We start from the raw sequence: 11,249 nt of genomic DNA on the forward strand, positions 1-11,249 counted from the left end.
CTCTTTAGATGATTCTGATACATGCTACAGTTCAAGAGTCACTGTCTTGGAGGAAGACCTATTGTCCTAGGTCTGCCCTAGTTATGCCTAAAACTAAGCCTTGACAAGATCCACAGGGGAAATGGTTTGAAGATTGAGCACACTAAATTAGAGGAGCTTTTCTGAAGATCTACTCTAACAAAGTGGAAAAAAAAAAGAAAAACCTGCGTAAGTTCAAAGTGAGCAACCAATGATTAACTGCCTACTAGAACAAAAACTAAAATTTTTCAAACTAAAATTTTTTTCCACTTCATTGTTTTATTATGTACAAACGCTACAGAATGAGGGGAGCAGACATGCGTGGGGTAAGAGGGGCCCGGTGGGGGGAGTTCACAGGGCAGACGGTGCACTGGGGCCGGGGGAGCAGCACACAGGCCATATCTATAGGGCAAGATAGAGCTCTATAGAGCAACCAATGATTAACTGCCTATTAGAACAAAAACTAAAATTTTTCAAAGGAAGACAACAGAATCCAGAGTCTAAAATTTCTATAATTTATCACCTTTATCCTCTGGTGTTACCATGAAAAATTATTATACAAGCGCAAAAATAAGAAAACAAAAGTAGACATTAGAAACTGACCCTAAAATTACTCAGATACTAGATTTAGTAAACAAAGACATTAAGGCAGCTATTGTATTTTCAACGAATTAAAGGCAAATGTGTTCAAAATAAAGGAAAGTGTGATCTTAATGAGTAAATAAATAGGGTAAATAGGGGATAAGGAATCTCAGAAGAAAAATATAAACTATACAAAAATAAGCAAATGCAAATTCTTGAAACTTTCAAAATAAAATAACAAAATTCTTGGGGCCCCTGGGTGGCTCAGTGGTTGATCTGACTTTGGCTCAAGTCATGATCCTGGGGTCCTGGGATTGAGTCCTGCATCAGGCTCCCTGCAAGGACCCTGTTTCTCCTTCTGCCTGTGTGTATCTCTCTCTGTGTGTCTCTCATTAATAAATAAAATAAAATATTAAAAAAATAATAACAATAATAAATAAATAAATAAATTAATTAATTAATAAATCCTCTAAGGGTTTTAACAGGAGAAGGAAAATTCCAGAAGAATCCTCTAAAGTTCAATTGAGGGCAGCCCTGGTGGCCCAGCGGTTTAGCACCACCTTCGGCCCGGGGTATGATCCTGGGGACCAGGGATCGAGTCCCACATCGGGCTCCCTGCATGGAGCCTGCTTCTCCCTCTGCCTGTGTCTCTTCCTCTCTGTCTCTCATGAATAAATAAATAAATAAAATCTTTAAAAAAATAACGTTCAATTGATAAAAATTATACAATGTGAAGAACAGAAAAAAAACCCTGAAGAAAAATGAATAGATCCTCAGAGACCTGTGATACAGTATCAGACATGATGTAATTGGTGTCCCAAAGGAGAAGACAGTAAGAATAGAACAGAAAATAATCAAAGAAATAATGGTCAACATCGCAAATCTGACGAAAATATCAACTTCACAAATCCAAAAAGTGAGCCCTAGGCAATATAAATATGAAGAAAAACATACCTAGGTCCACCATTGTCAGATTGCTAGAAAATAAAAAAAAATAAAATAAAGAGAAAAATTTGAAAGCAGTCAGAGAAAAATAACACATAACATATAGGGCAACAATATGTGGAAATAATCAAACTGCTATGAGAAACCAGAGAGAACAGAAGACAATGTGAAGTGCTAAAAGAGTCTAATTCCAGATTTAATACCTTCTCACTCCATTCTCTTCTCCATTTGAATTACTGGTCACCATCTCTTTCCTTTTCCACGTCAGAAAACGGAATCATTCTAGACACCTGTTTTTCCCCCATCCTGGTATCATCATCCAGGAGATCTTGATACTACTTTTTAAATGTCATTAAACTAGTCCCACTGTTCATCTCCACTGTTGCTGCTTTAAGTCAGGCTCTTGCTAGCTCTAGTTTGAAGCTCAGTTTCAGGAGTCAGATTGCCTGGGTTTGAATTTTGGCTTTATGCCACCTATTAGGTGCAACTTTGGGCACATTCTTTGACTTTTCTGAATCTCAGTTTCTTGATCTGTAAAATGGGAATAATAATTTTTAAAAAACTTATTTGTGGAGACTTTTAAGAATGCTACAGTTACAAATATCCTTCTAACCTCAGTGACCAACAACTGCACCTCATATTACATGCCCACTGGAAGTCAATGGGGCTCTGCTATCTATTGTTATTCTGGAATCCAGACTAAAGAAGCACCACCATTTGGAATACTGCCAGTCACCATGGCAGAGGAAAAGCCAAGAATCTGACAAATTATATTCTAGTTCTTAGTTCTTAAAGACCACTAATTCTGAAAGCTTCCACCATTTCATTGGCTACATTAGGTCACACAGTCACATTAAAAGGAGGTCAGAAATGTGTGGTTTTACTTCCTACTCAGAACTAGGATATGATAGTAGCTAGTGCTAGTGTCTAAATATTCCTGATTCTTAGGTGCCTGGGTGGCTTAGTCAATTAAGCATCTGACTCTTGATTTGGGCCTACATCATGGTCTCAGGGTTTGGGGATTGAGCCTCACATCAGGCTCCGTGCTTGGTAAGCAGTCTGCTTCTCTCTCTGTCACTCTCTCCACCCATGCACACCCTTCTCTCTCTCTAAAATAAATAAATCTTTAAAATAAATAAATAAATAAATAAATACTCCTGATTCTCCTTTTGAGCACATGGTAGGATTGCACTTCCTTGCCTCCCTGGAAAGGAGTTGACTATGGGGTTGACTATGGCTCTGTGACACTTGGGCAGAAGCTTTCCGAGCCCAGAGACAATAAGCCACATTCACTTCCTACTGCTATGATGATCCCGTCTCGAAGTTATGAGGTATGTATTGAAATAAAACTCCCTTTACTCTGGGTTTCTGTGTGACTATGAGGAGCATTGCCCCCTGGCCAACCTACATGGGACGTGTGGCATGAGCAAATACTTATTTTTATTGTTTTAAATAATGTTGGTTAATTATTTGGGGGTTGTTTCTTAAACATTTATTTTAGAGAGAAAGAGAGAGTGGGGTACAGTGGGAGGAGGCAAGGGACAGAGGGAGGAGAGATCATCTCAAGCAGACTCCACACTGAGCATGGGGCCTGATGTGGGACTCAATCTCAAAACCCTGAGATCATGACCTGAGTCAAAATCAAGAGTCTGACGCTTAACCAACTGAACCACCCAGGCATCCCTTGGGGTTGTTTCTTGTCACAGCATAACCTAACCCATCCTAATATATTACCTTATAGGATCAATGTGAGGATTAAATGAGATAACATAAAGGGGCACCTGGGTGGCTCAGTTGGTTAAGCATCCAACTCCTGATTTTGGCTCAGGTCATGATCTCAGGGTTTTGAGATAGAGCCCCATGTTAGGCTCTGCACTGGGCATGGAGCCTGCTTAAGATATTCTCTCTCTCTCTCTCTCTGTCTCTCCCTCTCCCTCTGCCCATCCCTTCCCTATCTAAAAAAAAATAAAAATACAAATAAAAATATATTAGTTAACATGTCAAGTGCTTGACACATGATTAGCACTCAATATGTGTGAGTAATCATCATTCTTGCCCAAACCCTTGTAGTAACCTCCTAATCACTGGTCTCCAATCCTGCCCCATTTACTCTAACTACATTGCCACCAAAGCCATCTTCCTAAAATGTGAATCTGACCGTTTCACTTCCTTACTTAAAACCCTTCCGTTTCTCCTGACTTTGATAAAGCCTAAATTCCCTAGCAGGGGTCAAGACCTTCCATAGTCTGGACCCTGCCTGCCCCTCCAGCCTCATCTCCCAGAGATCCCCTGGGATCCAGCCACATTAAGCAACTCTTGTTGCCTGTTCTTGCTATGCTTTTTCTTATACTCTGGTATCATTGCAAATCCTGTTCCTTCTGCCTGGAGTACCTTTCTTCTCTTGCCCATCAAGCAAACTGTTTATCATCCTTGAAGACAGCTCAAAACTCATCTACTCTGATACATTTAGTAAGAATTAACTACAGTCCTCTGTTTTGCACCAATTTTTTTGTTTGCTTATCTATTTTCATTAGACTGTGGCCCTCAATGGCAAGGTCTGTTCCCACTTCATCTGTAACCCCAGTGCCTAGCACAGTGCCTGGCTTGAGCCAAATACATACTTACTGTCTGTTTATTGAAAAAATGAATAAATTAATGGTTTTTGAAGTTCTATTTCTAATATGATTCATTAATTGGGACATACCAAGACGGGAAACTTTCCAATTTTTCTTCTTACACATGAAAGAATCTAAATAGAAAAAAGTTTCTCAAAATAAAAGCAGTGCAAACTAATTTGTAACTCAATATTTTTTATTCTGAAGATCTCACTGCTGATCCCTAAATTCAGCAATATGGTTACCACATCAGTGGTAGCATAATATAATAAGTAGAGTTAATAGCTGTTGCACAAAATGCTTATTTTTTGACATTTTGACTACCTGAGATACTTGATATGACAATATTTTTGATCTAATGAAAGAGATAAACCACAATAGATAAAACATCTCAGGAACATATCGCTTATTTATATTTTCTGGTTGTACTTTCTTTTACAAATTGTGGTTTTCATAACCTTGAATACCTACAGTCACTTTTCTGAAAGGATTGCTGCTTTTCCTATGGCATTTTTTTTACTATTCCTTTAATCAGCAGTGTTCTTGAGAGCTCTTTATTGTTTCTCTCTTTGTGAGAATAGTAGCCTTTTTCTGTGGAATTTTCAGAAACTTTTACCTCTACTTCCATCATAAAATCCATAACCATCACAGAGGTAGAGACTGAAATTTTTCCAACAAAGCTTTCCCTTTATGAGTCCATGATCTGATTTCCGTGGACCATCATAAATTCTTCAACACTTATATTGCCCACTGCTGTCAAACTACCATGGTTCTACAAGGGTGATGCATCCGATAGCAAAATTTCTAAATGAGAGAACTCTAAAATCCTAAGAAATATATTTTCAAAGACTTATAAAGATCAGAGAGTGCCTGGGTGGTGTAGTTGGTTAAGTGTCTGACTCTTTGGTTTGGTTGGTTTTGGCATAGGTGGTGATCTCAGGGTGGAGATCTAGCCCTGCATCGGGCTTGTGCTCAGTACAGAGTCTGCTTAAGACTCTTTCTCCCTCTCCCCATGCCCCTCTCCCTATCACTAAAAATTAAATAAATAAATCTTTAAAAAAATCAGAGCAGAAGTTGAGGTGAGAAGGGCATGCAATCATAAAAAAAGGAGATCCGGGTATATATATACTTGAGATCTATACTTGATCTATACTTGAGATCCGGGTATAAACTGGCGTGCGTATGTATCTCGTGTGTAGTGGAGTCCAGGGACCCAGAGTGACTTCATGTAGAAAACTGTCTGTACAGGTTAAGTCTTCAGAAAAAAGAAAACATGGCTAATGAAGAGATAAGTGTAGCTCTCAGGAAGGGCATGACTCATAACTTTAAGACTTCTGAGAAAGAACTGTGGCACCTCCTACGTGGACTAGCCCTTAGATCTGGGAGGCAGGATGACTGTACTTGGCAGAGGGGAGGAAAGAGAAGAGCGGAAACATAGTTCTGGGAAAGGAAAAGGACACCTCCAAAAATATGCTCTCTTCTCATACACCAAGACAAAAATGGCTTCAGCCAGAGTTGGTGATTTCCAAAAAGGAAAGTGAAAATTCCACAAAAGAAAGAGTGTGAGCAATAGCACAGCCATGTAGACATTGGTTGGAAAACATATTATGGAAGGTGGTAATTGCACTGACATTTTAGGTTTAAATAGTCTGTGGCATTATCAGGGAGACCTGTCCAGTGTTCAGAATTCTGTCCGTAAGAAAACAGGCTCCCAGGTGAAAGGAAGACTAGAGTACAGGCTGTTTTTTCAATTGTGGTGGGTTGTAGTCAAGCAATCACCTCTTTCAAGTGCATAACACCTTCAGCAGAACCTGGCTAGCCACAGGGTGAAGAGGGACTGGCAAATTAAACATATAATGGTCACTGGACAGAAATGTCCATTTTTATTTTTACAAAGAAACAAATTGAACAGATCCAAGGGGACAAAAGGAATATAGTTTCTGAGGTCCTTTCTTTCTTTTTTTTTTTTTTTTTTCTTTTTTTTTTTTAGGTCCTTTCTTTCATGGGTGGTGGTGTCTCAAACACTCTGAACATGTGGATTGCTTATTATTAGCATGTGCTTTAGAGAGAGGCAATATCAGATCATATAACAAAATTGAATCTTATTAGCAAGGTGTTCCCAATGTTGATGGATACAGATTGAAACTGTAGTTGTTGGTTTTCCATTTTCTAGACTTGTTTCAGATAATAGACCAGGGGATATGATTGCTCTTTATTATTTCAAGTGAAGTGAATGAATGAAGTAGAAATGATGGGCTCTGTGGAATTATTTGCTGATATTATTAGGATTTCAGAGATTGGGGGCACCTAGATGATTAAGTGGGTTAAACCTCTGGCTCTTGATTTCGGCTCAGGTCATGACCTCAGGGTCATGAGACAGAGGCCCATGTCAGGCTTCACTCCAGGCATTGGAGCAGAGCCTGCTCAAGATTCTTCCTCCCTCTCCTTCTACCTGCCGCCCCCCCCCAACTTGTGGGTGCTCTCTCATGCTCTTAAAAAATAAAAAAAGGATTTCAGAGATGGATTGGATATGTTCTCTCCTCATGATGGGCAATGTTCCATCTGTCTTTCTGTGGTAGCTTGAAAAGCAAATAAATTATTAGTCTGGTTGAGACATACATTTCTCCAACTGAGTTTCTTTGCATTTTCAAGTTAAAATCTGAATAGCTTTTCCAATTTTATAAACAGGTGAAAGGCTATTTTCATTTTGAGTAACATTATCTGAAAACAGAAGTTTTTTCCAAGAATTCTGTAATTGTTTCAGAGAATGTCTGAAACACCAAAAGCTGGAACCACTGGATTAGTTTGGGATTTAGGAGTCCTCTGTGACAAACAACTAGGCCAAGTTGAAATTTTGTTTGCACAAAAGACCAGAGATAAAGGAAATCCATCTTCAAAATATCCTTGAAAAGCATTATGTCATAAGAGCATGCCAACATAAGGAGTCAGCAATTTGGTGAGACTTAGGATTAACAGCTATACAGGGTGGTTTCTATGGTTGGTTAATAATGCTCCTAAATTCAGAGAGTATTTTTTTCTCTGACTCATGTGGGTTAAGCAGAGGGCAGTGTACGAGTAGGGAATGGTGGCATGTAGCTGTTAATACCATATTCTAACATTATTATTGACTTTATATACTTTTAATGATAATGCATAATTTATCTCAAAATTTCAAATAATCTTAAAGCAGGATGTGAGATTTTTATGTTGATTAAATAGATGCACTGGTTAAAATGAACCAATGTTGCATGAGGACCACTGGGGTCCCTCGTTTAGACTGCTTTTTTGAAAGAGTCCAGGGTAGTCCTTTTATATAGATTGATCACAATTCATAATAGCTATCATCATTTAAAACTACAATATCAAGAGAAATCATAAAATCGAAATCTTCCCATCCAACCACTAGTGACTTTCAAGTTTGATGCTACAAGGATGTCTGCTCTTTCTTCCAAGGATCCACCTTTGTTAGCAGCAAAACAGACAAAGCAACATCCCAGTGATCCTTTTCTATAGGAAGGTAAAGTCTGTCTGCTTTCAGAGTAGTAGCTACTTCCACCACCAACACACTATAACTGTGTTCAAAAGGAAGTGCTGTCAGAATAACCTCCCAGAATACAGAGCCTCACAGGAAGTACTTAACTGTTGCACAGACCCTTTCAAATAGATTGAATAGCCCCACAATGGCTTATCTGAATCCTCCACTCAAAGCTTACCCTGGATGGTAGGGTCAGATTGAGAGGTCAATTGTTATAAATGTGTCTGCAAGAATAGCCACCCAAAACCTCCCCTGAGCCAATGCAGTTGCTCATCACCAGATGTTAAGCAGGTACCAATGGCTTTCTACCTTAAATACATGCCCATCAATCTTTTAGATGTCACTACTATTACCTCACGAAGAGGCCCATTATATTATCAGAAAGTTCTAGATCTGTGGTTCCCAACTTTCTTCTTTATTGGAATCTCCTTATTAATATCAACACATTTTTACTGGAAAATAAAGGAAAAGAAAGAAAAAACTTTCAGACCTAGTTCTAGCAAACTTCCAACCAACTTGGACTGAGATTCAAAACAAATATATGAATCTCAGTTCAAAGACAAATTTTCCAAAAACTGCTAAGTCCTTATCAGACAAGGCTGAGGTACAAAAAGACCTAAACTATGGCTGTACATAATTCTAATATGTAAGATCTTTAATTCAAATCTCATTACTTAAAAAAAAAAAAGTTTTTTTTAAGATTTTATTTATTTATTCACGATAGACATAGAGAGAGAGAGAGAGAGGCAGAGATACAGGCAGAGGGAGAAGCAGGCTCCATGCCAGGAGCCTGATGCGGGACTCAATCCTGGGACTCCAGGATCGCACCCTGGGCCAAAGGCAGGCACCAAACCGCTGAGCCACCCAGGTATCCCCAAAAAGGTGGTTTCATCTAGGTTTGTTGTTTCCCTTCCCCCTAATTATGTCCCCAAATTAACAAAATTGCTCATATTTTGGTACATAAAATCACCTTTATAGTATTGCATAGTTAATTATCACATGAATATTGTACAGTATCATATTACCAGGATTGAGTAGCTTTGAGTAATATTCCAAGGAAGAAAATGTCTTTCACTAGCTAACTATATTTGCAGCCACTGGCCCCTCCTGGGCAGAGACACATGCTGCTTCTCAGCAGGAAAGAGTTAGTCCTAGAGGTGCCATATTGTTGAATGCAGATAGAGATTCACTGACGTCAGCATTCTCCTGATTGACTCTGCACACTGTTGATAGGTGATACTCAAGCAATTTGGTATTGTCATTGCTCTAGCTTCTGAACACAGAGAGCTCTGTTATATCTGTTGAGAGCCATCTTTGGAAGGAGAGGGCCTGAAGTCCATTATCAAAAATAGCAAATGTTCTACCATTTACATGTCCCAATCCCACATGAACCTTAGGGGATCCACACTAGGCAACCAGAACAGATATTTTCATTCTTAGCTGAATGTCCTCAAAAATTCCTTGCAATATTGCACGGACAGCTAGCCTGTTACCACAGAGAATAGGACAGAAGCCAGATTTAGCCTTTAATTTAAAGAATCCTGGTTTCTAGAGGTCCATTTATCTGCACTACCATGACTATAAATAAGAACATCCCTAAATGCTGCTATATTTGCTAGTAAATGTGAATGACCATATTGATACCAGAGTGTCAAAGCCAAGCTTAAAGTCCATAGCAAAGATAAATACTTTAGGGATGCCTGGGTGGTTCAGTGGTTGAGTGTCTGCCTTTGGCTCAGGTCATGATCCCTGGGTCCTGGGATTGAGTCCCCCATTGGGGTCCCTGCAGGGAGCCAGCTTCTCCCTCTGCCTTTCTCTGTGTCCTCATGAATAAATTTAAAAAATTAAAAATTTTTAAAAATTAAGAAAAATAAAAACTTTAGAATAACACATTCTTTTGGTGAAAGGATTGGGAAAACAGGCACTCATATACTGTAGAAAGATATTTAAATTGGTCCAACTGCCATGGAAGACAACTTGGCAATAGATGTCAACACTGCATATGCTTTTTTTGCACATACTTTTTAGCCAAGCAATTCCACCTCTAGAAATTTATCCTTCAGATATCCTGTATATCTGATGTGCAGAATGACATATGTACAAAGGTATTAATCACAGTATTATTTATAATAGAAAAGTTTGAAAATGAAATGTTCATCAGAGGACTCAACAGAGGACTGGTTGAACAGAAGACTTGTTGAATCAATATGGTGTACCCTTCCAGTGGAATACTCTACTGTCATCAAAAGAATGAGGCAGCTCCTTATGTGCTAATATGGAAGGATCTCCACAAGACACTGCTGAATGGCAAGGTTCTGAACAGAATACAGTATTATCATCTGTGTTAAAAACATATCTGAAAAATGTCTGTATAACATATTATCATAGAAGCATTTATACTATAGTTTATGTATAGACTATCTCAGGAAGATACATGAGAGCCTAGCTCTGCTTCAGGGAGCTCAGTGTACGGATACCTAGGATAGAAGAAAAACTTTTTACTGTTTCTCTTTTTTGCATTCTTTTAAGTTTTGTAGATATGCAAATTTTGCTAATTCGGTAAGTAAATAAATAAAACACAATTTGAAAAATCCATGCCAGTCTTATAAGAGAGTAGGTTAGGCAGGGGAAGAAGAAAGAAGCCTTTAAGTAACTCACTTTTGCTACTTCTTAGTAGCTCTGATGAAAGTGGAGATGGGCCAAATGTATTTGCTTAGCAAACACTTCATATAGTAAGTACTTCTCCACACCAGGCCCTGTTGTGAGCACTTTATAAATCTTTAATTCAATCTTCACCACAACCCTATGAAGTAAATGATGTTTTACAGATGAGAAAACTAAGCACAGAGAGATTAAGTAACTTGCCCAAGGCCACATAGAAAGCAAATGTCAGAGACAGGATTTGAATCCTAGCAGTGTGGCTCTAGGACTTACGCTCTTTATAAAAGATGCTGCCTTGTGCCTTATGATGTCATGGTGTGAAAACTATGTGATGTCATCAGTGTGAAAACCATGCCTTGGTTGTCTTTAATACAGTCAACCAAAATAGTCATAGCTGAAATGAATTCATTGTGGATGTGATGTGCAGAGGCCATTCCTTCCCTATTTTATTTATTTATTTATTTATTTATTTATTTTTAAAGATTTATTTATTTATTCATTCAGAGAGAGCGAGAGAGAGGCAGAGACACAGGCAGAGGGAGAAGCAGGCCCCATGCAGGAAGCCCGATGTGGGACTCGATCCTGGGTCTCCAGGATCACACCCCAGGCTGCAGACGGCACGAAACCGCTGCGCCACCGGGGCTGCCCTCCTACCCTATTTTATTTTTAAATTTTTATTTATTTATGATAGTCACACAGAGAGAGAGAGAGAGAGAGAGAGAGAGAGGGGCAGAGACACAGGCAGAGGGAGAAGCAGGCTCCATGCACCAGGAGCCCGACATGGGATTAGATCCCAGGTCTCCAGGACCGCGCCCTGGGCCAAAGGCAGGCACCAAACCGCTGCGCCACCCAGGGATCCCCCTCCTTCCCTATTTTAAAGTGACTTCAGCCAA

The 11,249-nt window shown here is 39.2% G+C and overlaps 1 long non-coding RNA gene across 1 annotated transcript; it reads right to left on the minus strand.

The window, feature by feature from the left end:
• Positions 1 to 277: 277 nt before the first annotated feature.
• LOC125754890 (uncharacterized) lies at positions 278 to 10,343 on the minus strand. The gene is made up of 2 exons (XR_007409940.1): positions 2,159 to 10,343; positions 278 to 2,076 (listed from the first exon to the last, which is right to left on the minus strand). It is a non-coding gene; the product is annotated as an uncharacterized LOC125754890 (long non-coding RNA).
• Between the last annotated feature and the right edge of the window lie 906 nt (positions 10,344 to 11,249).

Source organism: Canis lupus, chromosome 3, assembly GCF_003254725.2.
Source record: "Canis lupus dingo isolate Sandy chromosome 3, ASM325472v2, whole genome shotgun sequence".
Taxonomy (NCBI): Eukaryota; Metazoa; Chordata; class Mammalia; order Carnivora; family Canidae; genus Canis; species Canis lupus.